The following is a 12,466-nucleotide window of genomic DNA, read 5'->3' as shown; positions in this document are numbered from 1 at the left end:
TCTCATTTTGACTGAGAGGGTTGGAGGTACTAAAATCAATCCTGGTCTCATCCGGCTACTAGGAACCCATTTCCACTGTTGGTTTGTGGGAGTGGCGGTGGCCACATCTCCAGATTAGCTCGCTTATTCTCAGTGTCTAGGGGATTTCCTCATTGTGCTAAAACTCTCGGAGACACCTCAAAGTCTGGGCGAACTGATGTTGAGGGCATTATCTGGTTCCAGTCAAACTCCTATACAGTAGTGTCCATCACATATGACTCTTCCTGGGCACTGTCCTCGAAGGAGGAGCAAGAGCAGTGTGGCTGGGTGACTGTAAGTAGGGGGAACCTTGACAGAGTGTAATCCAAGTAACCTGGGGGAATTCAAACTAGGGAAGGCCATGTGAGGGCCTGGTCCCTGGGAGTACACACCCCAAGCCCCCAGAAGCTATTTTGAAAAGTAAGCCATATGCCCTGAAGAATTAATCCGGGTCTGCTGACTAAACTGACCTGGAGTAAAATTACTTCTTGGCCCTTGTTCTAGCTATTAGATCTGCAACTTGAATAAAAGCTCTCTATTCAGCCTTCCTAAAGGCCCTTTTCTTTAAAAACTCTGCAATCAACATTCCAATTTTGTACACATACCTGTTTACAGTGATGCACAGATATATTCTGGGTAGTGTAGTGATTCCAAGGCTACATATAGAATGGAATGATAGATGCACAAAAAACTACATCAGAAGTTCCATCTGGCAAATTTTTAGGGTTTTTTTATTTGCTTGCTTTTCTCACTGCACCTATTCCCTTAATTTCCTACCTTTTGGCCAGAGAGAGAGAGAGAGAGAGAGAGAGAGAGAGATCCCAGTCACCCCAACAGATCTGCTTACCTTTTCCCTAGGTATTCTTCGGAGAAAAATTTGCAAAACACAAGCCACATGTTATGCCTATCATAAGTACTGTGCCCAGAGGAGAACATGGTGTTCAAGACTTGTAAGTACAACTGCAAAATAGCAAAACACCACCTTCTTTAATAATAAGATGGTACTTATCTACTACCCATTTGGTTTCTACATAAAAGTGCAGTTTTAAAGAGCCCTGCTATTTAAATCAAATATTCCCAGTTCTATATGAAAAGAAGCAGAACAGAGGAGAGTAAATATTCCCATTTCCTCCCCCAATTCTTTTAATGGCTAACTCCTCTTCCTCCTCCCCTCTTTTAAAATTATCTACTAGATAATCATAACAATACAGCATCCAGAGCTGTTCCTATTACAGTTGCAGTGCATATATATAGTAACCAAATACTGGGCAAAATTGAGGTCACTGCTGTCATTCCATAAAAGCTTGTTTTATTATTTATTATTTATTATTTTATTATTTCCTATTTTGCCTGTGGATTCTAGGGATAAATATTCATTAATGTCTTCATGGCTACATAGGTTCTTCTCAAAGGGGCTTGTTAACATGAGGCAAATGTTCCCTAGCTGTACCCCAGTGAGACTGTTGTATAAATTTCCAATGACACGAGACATGGCCATTATCACACAATTTTTCCAGCCAACAATGTAACTGCAGTTTATTTCCCCTTTTTCCAGGAGGGTTGTGTCATTTTGTTCCGATGACAGACTGGAACATTCCTTAACAGTATTGCATGTGTGGACATCAATCCCACTGGGGGAAAATGGAGAAGGGGGAGTGCTCAAGACCAAGGTGCTGCCTCAAAGAAGCGTGCCTGCCTCACAGGGCTCGGTGCAGGGGTGGCAGCAAGTATGCCTGGCCTTTGCCAGTGGAGCGAGGGAGGGAGGGAAACAGAGAAGGGACAGCAGCCAGAAAGAACCAAGATGCTGCCTTGAAGAAATGTGCCCGCCCTGCAGGGCGCAGCCCGGAGGGTGGAGGTGGCGGGTACGCCTGACCTCTGCTTGCAGAGGGAATGAGCGAGGCATGGGTTAGGGGCTTTACTTTTTTTTTTTTTACTTTAAAAAACTGTAAAGTAAGGGGCTTTTTTACATTTTAAAAAGGTAAACGGAAAGTACTTCAGGGTGACAAAAGAGAAAGATTGTTAGGGTGGGTTTTTTCCCTCTGTCCCAAAACATAATGCCACAACTTGCCACATCACCAGAAAACCATCTGAAGTCATGCCCCTCAAGTCCTTTTGTAGAATAAAACAATCACACAGGAAATTGCTTTGGCCCCTTTATCTATCAGTACAAGCATCCCAGGCACGTTTGCATTTTGCCACCCTATTTGCTAAGCTATTATTTGTGAGTGAGTTTATATTGCTGTGTTCGCGCCACTTGTGGCCTGTTTTAATGCTTTATGGATTATTTTTGCCGCGATGACATGTTGTTTATATGTTACAAAAAGAGAGATACAGAGAGAATTTTAAAGGCAACCATGAAAACAGAGCAAGATGGAATGTTAGGAAAATAATACTGTTTTTAATGAGAAGTTGGATGATCTGAGAAGTATTCCAGTTTTATTTTCCATGGAAGATGAAAGCAGATGGAAGGGCTATATTTGCAATCCAGAACCTCAAAGGCCTGCAATAATTGGGTTGGAGTGTTTGGAGTTTTGATTTTTAAAGCAAAAAACAGAAAGTTTGCTGCATATTGTAGGCATCCTTCAGTCTCGAGAGACTATGGTAACATGCTCTGTATGGAGGACTTGGAACAGCGTCTGGTGTGGCTGAGAAGGCCACTTCAAGAGTGACAATCCCTTCCACACTGAAGACAATCTGTCCTTTGTCCAGCTCCCTGATTTTGCTTGTTTCGGGACTGCCTCTTTGCCTTGACCTGCTGGACAAGGGTCTCTTCAAATTGGGAGAGGCCGTGCTGCACCGCCTGACTCCAGGCTGAACACTCAAATGTCAATGTTTCCCATCTGTTGGGGTCCATTCCTAAGGCCTTCAGATTCCGCTTCCAGATATCCTTGTATTGCAGCTGTGGTCTCCCTCTGGGGTGCTTTCCCTGCACTAATTTTCCAGACAGGAGATCTTTTGGAATCTTACCATCAGCCATTCTCACTACATTTCCAAGCCAACATAGACGTCACTGTTTCAGTAATGTATATATGCTAAAAATTCCAACTCGTTCTAGGACTTCTCTGTTTGGAACTTTGTCCTGCCAGGTGATACCAAAAATGTGTCAGAAACAAAGCATATGGAACATGTTCAGCTTCCTCTCCTGCCATGCACAAAGGGTCTAGGACTCACTGCAGTACAAGAGTGTATTCAGAACACAGGCTGTATAGACCTGGATCCTGGTATATGCTGTGAGCTTCATATTAAGCACTACTCTCTTTGTGAGTCTAGAGAACATGGTACCTGCTTTGCCAATGTGTTTATCCAGCTCAACATCTAGGGAGAGGGTGTCAGAGATCGTTGAGCCAAGGTATATGAAGTCATGAACAACCTCCAATTCTTGTGTGGAGATGGTAAGAGAGGGAGGTGAGTCTACACCCTGGCCCATTATTTGTGTTTTCTTCAGGCTGATTGTTATTCCAAAGTCTCGGCAGGCGTTACTAAAATGATTCATAAGTTGTTGGAGGTCTTCAGGAGAATGGGTGACAACAGCTGCATCATCAGAGTGGTCAAACAGACCAGATAGGCGGGATATAAATAAATAAATAAATAAATAAATAAATAAATAAATAAATAAATAAATAAATAAATAAATAAATAAATAAATAAATAAATAAATAAATAAATAAATAAATAAAAATTGGTGGAGAGGAAGCCCCACATGCATTTCAGCTGGACTTTGGTCTTTGCTCTCAATCTAGAGAGATTGAAGAGCTTTCCATCTAATCTAGTGATAGACACCTTCTGTTGCAGTTCCAAAAGTGTGCTTCAGCATGACAGCAAAAAAGATCCCAAACAGGGTCAGCATGAGGACACAGCCCTCTTTCACTCCGCTTTGGATGTCAAAGGGATCTAATGTTGAGCCATCAAAAACTGCAGTGCTTTTCATTTCCTCATGAAAGGACCTGATGATGTTAAGGAGTCAAGGTGGACATCCAATCTTGGGAAGTATTTTTAAAAAGCTGTCCCTGCTAACCAAATCAAAGGCCTTTGTAAGGTCTATGAAGGCCACTAAGAGTGGCTGTTGTTGTTCCCTGCATTTCTCCTGCCACTGTCTATGTCAGTGGTGGATCTATTGGCTCGAAATCTACACTGTGATTCTGGATAGACTCTGTCTGCAAGCACCTGGAGTCTGCTTATATACTGCCCCATAATGCTTAAAATACTCTCTGGGTGGTTTACAGTTTAATTATGGAGGCTACACATTCACCCCACCCACCCAGTGAGTTGAGTACTCGATTTTTTGATCTCAGAAGGATGGAAGTTTGAGTCAACCTGTAGCTGGTTACCTGCTCAGGATCAAACTCAGGTAATGAGCAGAGTCTTCACTGCACCACCAGGCTCCATCTTTTTACCATCTCCTTGCTGAGGACTCAGAAGTGTGTTGACGTATATTATAAGTGAGAAAGAGTCATTTCCCCTTGAAAACCAAGACTTTGTCCCCATACAGGTGTTGGGAATGGGCACCGTCTAATTTGAAGGGCATGTCTGTGTGAGGCAAATGCATGAAAGAGGCCAGACTATGTACAAAAGACTGTGCCCAACAGGAGAGTGCTTTGGTGTGGTTTATAGCTCACAGCCATTTTATGGTTGCCATAGAAACACAGGATTTAGAAACAACTTGCTGTGAAAGTTGACAAATCCATGAAGCATTCAGTAAAAATGCCCCAGTGGTGTTAAGTAGATTTTGACTCTCTAGCTTAATCTGAGCTGAACTGATGTAATACAAACTGTCAATTAAGAGTTTTTAAAGAGAGAAATGAAAAGGCTAGATGGTTAAAAAACCAACAGAGGGGTGTGACTGTGGAATGGGCTTCTTAAAACAGTACCAGAAGCAAAGAATATCATTATCCTTTCTTGCAACTAAGCTGAACAATTGGTGTTCCACAATTTTTTGCCATTACCCTAAGCAATGGGAATTTCCAAAACGGTTCTACAAGTTTTAGTCTTTATTTCATGAAAGAATGCTAGAAACAAAAGAACTCAAATCCTAACAATAGACTAAACCCATTATCCTACAGAGACTGGATCCATAGAAATGAATGAACTAGTTCACTTAATTCACAGATACTGTATTTTATATATTTTAGTGGGCATTCTCTAGGCAGAATATGGGTTTCCATAATTAGAAAGATTCTGTTCAGAGATGGGGCTGGGATCTAATGGAAATTCCCATCAGTGGAGGCAGGAGGAGAGACAGTTTCCACTAGTTCATCTGCCCTCAGCAACCCATACTGTTCTACAACCTTCTGCAGGCTTCTGGGGCAGATTTTTAGGGAGCAGAAAGAACCTAAGGTAGAAGGGGAAAATCAGTGAAAAATAGCTTCCCCCCACTTCTTTTGGCAGAGCATCTCCTGAATGTAATTCTGCTCTTGTGACACTCTCACTAGAAAGAACAAAGGGCACATCTACACTGGCACAATAGCTCACTATTCGGATTGATTTTGGAGTTGGCCCACTCCTTTTTGGCACAGTGGTAGGGCTACAGGTTTTTTGGTGTGATTTGGAATGCTCCCAAATAGCTTCTTCTCTAGCCATGTGGATGGTTAGTCTGCGCCAAAATAGAGTTGTGGGTGGCATTCCTCTGATGTATTTGGTGGGTTGTGGTACTGAAAGCAGTGACAGAGAACTCTGCTTTCTCTGTTTTTATCTACTATACAGTTTTCAATTTTAAAATAAAATCCCTGTTGATGCATCACTATTCTAGATAATGAAGATATATTGAAGGTATTATTATTTATTTTTATTTATTTAAACTATTTTTAACCCACCTTTCTCCTTAAAAAGGACCCAAGATAGCTTACAACAATTAAAAGGCAGCATTTAAGCTAAGAAGAGTGAGTATAGAATAGTAAAAGGATCAATGAATACAGTACCAAAACCCATATTATGCGTAGGGGTAGATGCCTTGCTGTTTCACTATGTCACTTCCTATATTTAGCAGGAACAACAAAAAGAAAGTCACTGAAGCCCACTGAATGACAGCTGTGGGAAAAGGCAGGGAAGGGGTCAGGAAGCGGGACAAATTGAGGTGATCAAAAGATCTGTCTGGACTCTTCTTATGGGAGAAAAAAATCAATCTGTGAATGGAAGGATCATTCAAAAGAAAATAGATCACACTAAAGATAAGAAACTTTTAAGCATGAACCAGACAGCTTGCATATTTGGATGTGCCAAAACTCAAGATCAGCCAAGCAGTCTTTTCAGGGATTGGGCAAGTTTCAGAGGTTCTGCACACCAGCCATATCAAGAATTGCACTACAGTATATCTAAAAATGAAGGGGAAAAACAGGAAATAAATGGATAGTTATATATAATTATTTTATTTATTTATATGGGTGACCAATGTACATGGTTGCTTTATTAGCCTATGATAGGAAAAAAATACTTTGCTTCTGTGCATTTTGTTGTTTACACAGTTCCCATCTCTCCATTTCTCTCATAAGAAATTCTGTAAGATAGTTTGGACTGAGAAGGGCTGATTGTGGATACACAGGGATATAAATCTTGGTTTCCCAAGTTTAACATCTGTTTTATTATGCTGACTTTTTCAGATCAGTGGTTACCTGATCTCAACCAGGCTGAATCATATTGATAGAAAACAATGCAACACTTAATGTGCTTAATTTGCATGTTATACAAATGTGCATATTATGTAAATAAGACTAGCTAATTTGTATAATGTACTATTAATGCAAATCCATGTATGTATTCTAATTTGAATTATGTGGATACCCAGATCTGGAGAACAGGAATGTTGCAACTCTATCATAGAGTCCCTAGAGAACTCTAGGTACTGATTTTCTCCATAGGGGCCAGAATTCTCCAAACACAGAAAGGGGCAGGGAGATCATTTTTCTTGCCTCATATGTGAAGGGTGGTGAGGAAGAAAAGGGAGAAGAAGAAAAGAATGAAGAGTGAGCAATGGGGGAAAGGAAAGAGTAAAATCAGAATGAAAAAGAGGAGAGAAGTGTGAGAAAAAGCAGAGAAAAAGGAGGGGGAAAAAGAGTATGAGAGATGGTTAGAGTTGCCAGTCTCAAGTTTTGGGGTTCATTCTGAAGTTCTCAGCTGCCTTTCCCTCCCAGGCTGGCACCTAAGGCACATATTTTAGAAATATTCAGAAGCACTTCTCTATAGATGGTCTAAAGTAGCAGCTAGAGCTGTTGAAATCCATACTTTGCACACATGATAAAGTCCAGGATTTATCTATCATGCTCAAATCATTTAGGAATAGTTACCGAAGGGCCCTCTATGCACCTAACCCTCAGACTTTGGTCTTGCCATCTCAAGAAAAGAGAAACTGCTGGCTTGGCAACACGACCCTAACAGAAGCTGTAGGAATCCTGATTCAGATGAAGCTGTAAATAAATTGAATTGATCTGCTGGATAGCACTGCAGTTTAGGCATCTGGCTGCAGAGCCAGAGGTTGAAAGTTTGATTCCCCACATTGCCTCCTTGACAGCGGCTAGACTAGATGATCCATACGGTCCCTTCCAGCTCTGCAGTTCTAAGATATTAGTAGTTGTGGTGGTAAACATTATAAAGCACCTATGGGAATCTAAGTAGTAATCTTATAGAATGTAGTGGAGTGAGAGACAGAAAAAATGAACTATCCAAAATTGCATGTAGGAGCCAAATCTGCCTAGTTCTATGTAGGAAGTCTCAACACATACTTTCTGCCATGTACAGTTTCTCAACTTCTACTCTGTTCTCACTGCAAGTTTCTGTTTTCTGTAAATACTTCTGCTGAGCACTCGACTCTGAGTCCTTCACTCTTGAGGATCAATTGCTCATTCAGAAGAAACATCTAAAGCCACTAAAGCACCATTAACATTCTTTAGTGAAGTCCAGGACTCTGATGGGTTTTAATCATGAGGGTGAATTATAGTGGCACACCCATCCTCAGTAATCAGGTGGCCAAGGATGGGGATCCTTCCTTCCTTCCTTCCTTCCTTCCTTCCTTCCTTCCTTCCTTCCTTCCTTCCTTCCTTCCTTCCTTCCTTCCTTCCTTCCTTCCTTCCTTGATTGATTGATTGATTGATTGATTGATTGATTGATTGATTGATTGATTGATTGATTGATTGATTGATTGATTGATTGATTGATTGATTGATTGATTGAAAGGGAGGTAGACCAGATAGAGTTGCTTGCCATATGTATGCCTTGTAGATGCAATGATCACACCTCTGTGCCACTGGTTCTTAACCTTGGGTTACTCAGGAGTTTTGGACTGCAACTCCCAGAAGCCTTCACCACCAACTGTGCTGGCTGGGGTTTCTGGGAGTTGCAGTTCAAAAACATCCGAGTAACAAAGGTTAAGAGCCACTGCTCTATGCAACCTATTTAGCCCACTCCAGCCTGCTCCAATTTAGCCATCAAGTCAAGCCCTGAGTTACATTATTGCTACAATTTAGCAAGAAATAAATTTACTCCAAGCAGCCTCAGGTTCCTTACAGTATTTGGGAGAAGGGCTGAATAGCAGTAAAATAAAATAAAACACAATACATCTGGACTATAACTGGATCTATTTATGTAAAGAAAAGCAACCTTCATCTTGTCTCTTTCCCAGTAGCTTTGCCAAAGTTTTGTGTGTGACAGCTGCATCATTCTCTCAGTCATCAGGTCCTGCTCTCAACGTTAGGACTGAGGGTGTGACCTCATGGGGAAACAGATCACATTTTAGACCACTCCATTTCCCAGTGATCACACAATGTATGGGGAATTCACTCCAGTCTGACCCTAATCCTGCTGTAAGGCTGCTAGGTTTTTTTGCCTAGGCTGGAGCAATTCCGTGGCAGATGGACGTGTTACTTTAAGGGAGATTGCTCCCTGCAAAGCTACCCTTTCTGGTGTGATCGGAGCATAACTCTATGGCTCAAAACATCTAGCCATATATGTGAACTTCTTTGCCTCCCCCCCCCCTTGATCCTAATAAAGGTATCATCCACCTGCAGTTTGGGATTTCATAACTGCTCACATACTTGTATAGTTACAGGGGTTTCATGAAATAATGGAGGAGGAATATATGGAGGAGGGATATTATGACTGATATGCTGAGTCATGTTCTCGTAGGTACTGAGGTGTCAATCACAGAGGCAAGAAGAGAGTGTGTTTTGTACCACAGGCCAGTGGGTTGTGGCATTAAAATTGTTGTAGAGCTAGTTTAGTTACTTTTGAAATACACCAAGGGACAGTAATAGCTACCCACAAGTAGGTGTACACAAATGATATTTTTAAGTAGTATGCATTTTTCAAGTTGCATGCTCCATGGCATTAAGCTTAGCCATAAGTCTCTGCTTCATGGAGATAACATGACAAATGTGTGTGCTGTCATATAATCTGCAAAGTGACCACAACTTGGAAAATAACTTTGAATAAAAATGTTAGCATTGGAGTTTTAAAGCATGCCACAAATTTGTTTGTTTCTATTTTGGCTGCAAGGCCTTAAAAGCATCTCTTTGTGTTCCTGTTTCTCCAAGGTAATTAAACAATCTACTTTCATGTAACTTTTTTTAAAAAAAAAAACCTGAATGCAAAACATACTTTCCTCTTGTTTGTCTTGTTTTTGCCTCAGTAGCCAAAGAATAGCGCAAGGCACAGCAAAGCTGACGCCTGAGCTTTGTGATAGTTCCCCTCCACCATTTAGTGAGGCCACTCCCCCATAAAGATAAAAGTAACTACAAGTAAAAACCACAGAAGGAAGTTATCCTTTATTATATTCCTGTCCTTTTGTAACATGGTTGCACTTTTGTTATGGTGGGAGGAATAACTGCACATAGTTAACTGTAACTAGTCAAATCTATGTCGTGCACAACCCCATCCTTCTTGCTCAAACATACACTTATACAATTTTGATGCTCCTCAGAGCACTACCATTACTAGTTTTTTTATTTTGTTTGTTAAGTCAGTTCCGCTTATCAGTAGGTGCTCTTGACATGTAACTATCTGTAGTGGAGGGAGAGAATTAATTAGAGGTGCAGGATCAGATCTGAGGACTTTGTGTTTGGGGATGAGGCGATAAATGATCTTGCTGCTTCAAAACCTGCCTGATTCCTTAACCTCCATTAAATGCCCTCATGTAGTCTTCTCAGATCTACTTGGCCCTAATAAAGGATGTGAAAAACTGTCCATCTCAATTTTGGTAGACTTCTTCAAATCCCATCTCCATCTTCTTGTCCCACTAGGGCTGAGAAAAACACTCCCTAAATTCTTCATTCTTGTCAGTTTACGCTGAGTCAACTTGACAAGGACCTTAGTAATGAATGTCCAAGCTCCATAAGATTCCTTGCCTGCAGATGAGAGTGAGACCAGGGGTGCATTTCCCCCCTCTTAATGTCCATGTCATTTGCACAAAATGTCTCAGGGCAAAGCTGGTGTCCTTTCTCTTCATGAAGCAATGCAAACACCTGCGATGTTCCTAATGATGTTCCTAATCCTCAAAAGGCTTTGTCATGAAGCAGAGCCATTGTCATTTTGTACAATGTGTATTATTTGTGTAAAAGGATCGTTCCCATGATGTTGAATAACTTGCTAGAAAAATGGCTTTCATTCCATTGTCTTCTGTTCTCTTCTCCACAAATTACCTCGCCCTCTTTCACAGCAGGAGGAGAATAATTTTGCAGTTTGCCGTTGGCAGCAAGGACCAGACAGGCAAGTGTTTACCTTCCTGTGTCCTACCTTCATACCAGATTGTGAGACTTTGTTTTTAATTCTCACATGGGTATCTGTACATTTTTTTCCAGATGAATTTTCCATTATATATGCTTTTAATCATGCCCTTTTCCTAGGATGTCCTTTTCAAAACATGTCCACATTCTGTATTTGTGCATATTTTTCACTTAGATGCCTTTTTAACCATTTGCATTTTTAAAATGTACCTGTGCCTTTGCAAATACAGAACATAACATGACTTTGCAAAAGTGCCAGTTTTTGAGACAGAACACCATTTGCCTTGCAATCCCTCTCAGGTGTGAAATGGGTAATCTCAGGAAGAATCTTTCCAGCCATCACAATGCTTTTCTCTCCTTAGCCCACACTGCAAGGCTTCTGTTGTTGTCTCTCCTCCACAATTTCCATTTTAAATATAACAGGCTGTCTGTTTTAAAATAGTTACAGTACAGGGAATAAAACAACATTTTTGATCTGGTGAGAGACCTCAGGGCTAGGGAGGGAAAGCAATCCTATTTGGCATTTTTATATTTTATGAGTAGTTATTTTTTATTATAACAGAGACAACAGGGGATAGCGACGGCTGGCGAGGTCTAAAAGGGACTGTGTTTCCATGTCTATTTTTAAGCAGACTCAAGAGTTGGATCTCATCTCAAGCTACACACATAACAGTGTTATGTTTCCAGAGACACAGCAGGCCTTCAAGCAATCAAGCAGCTTGCACTAGCTTGGAATTAGCTACACAACTTTACTCTGCAGCATTCCAGAACTTATGACACAAGCCATCTGGTGACCCCAATGTAGCATGGAGCTACCAATGGCTGCTCATGATCATGGTTACATATTGTCTTCAGGTCCAGAGACAACATACTTCTGGGTAGGGTTGCCCGCTGAGCAAATTTGATCCTCTTCAGATTTCAGGGCCACAGTCTGAGTCTAGAGCAGTGATTCCCAATCTTGGGTATACCAGGACTGCAACTCCCAAAAACCCTGGCTAGCTCAGCTGTGGTGAAGGCATCTGGGAATTGCAGCTCAAGATCACCTGGGTTACCAAAGGTTGGAAACCACTGCTCTGGAGAGTAGTCCTTATGGGATGAGGAGGCGAGCACTAGGAAGTATCCAGAATTGCTACAAAACCATCAGATTTTGGAAATGGACATAAATGAAAACTGGGTAAATGAACCCAGAATTTGGGTAAATCTGAGTTTACTAGGAAATAGGCAGTCCAATCCTCTCTGCTCATTCCTCTCTCTTCATTCCTGGCTTTTTGGTGTGCTGACATTGCACAGGTATAACACTCCTGCCGATGCCTTGACATAAAGTTAGTGAGCCCCAGTGTCAGTGGGGAATGAATGGTGATGGGTGCCTGAGATTTAAGAGCTGGATGCCCAGGATTAAAGCTTTCTTCTCCTTCAGCACAGCTCACTCTGGAGTTGTCTCCTCACTTAGAGATCTGAGGAAACATAGCAAATCCCTGAGATTCAGCCAGCACCCTAAGACCTGTCAATCCTATCTCTAAGGAACAGAAGTAGGGAAGGACTGTTGCCTACATAAACAGAACTATTGCATTGGTTTGGGTCCATATTTCCAGGGTCATCTGTTGGATGTTGTGGGAAACAGGATGTTAGACTGTGTAGATCATTATCCTGACCCTGTACGCTTCCTCTAGATCTTTTACGCTCTGTCTGGTAGTTTGAGAGACTCCATGCCATGTATCACTTATATGATACACAGGATATTA

The sequence above is a fragment of the Pogona vitticeps genome, chromosome 1 (genome assembly GCF_051106095.1).
Source record: "Pogona vitticeps strain Pit_001003342236 chromosome 1, PviZW2.1, whole genome shotgun sequence".
NCBI classification, from domain to species: Eukaryota; Metazoa; Chordata; class Lepidosauria; order Squamata; family Agamidae; genus Pogona; species Pogona vitticeps.
This window is presented reverse-complemented; position numbering follows the sequence as displayed.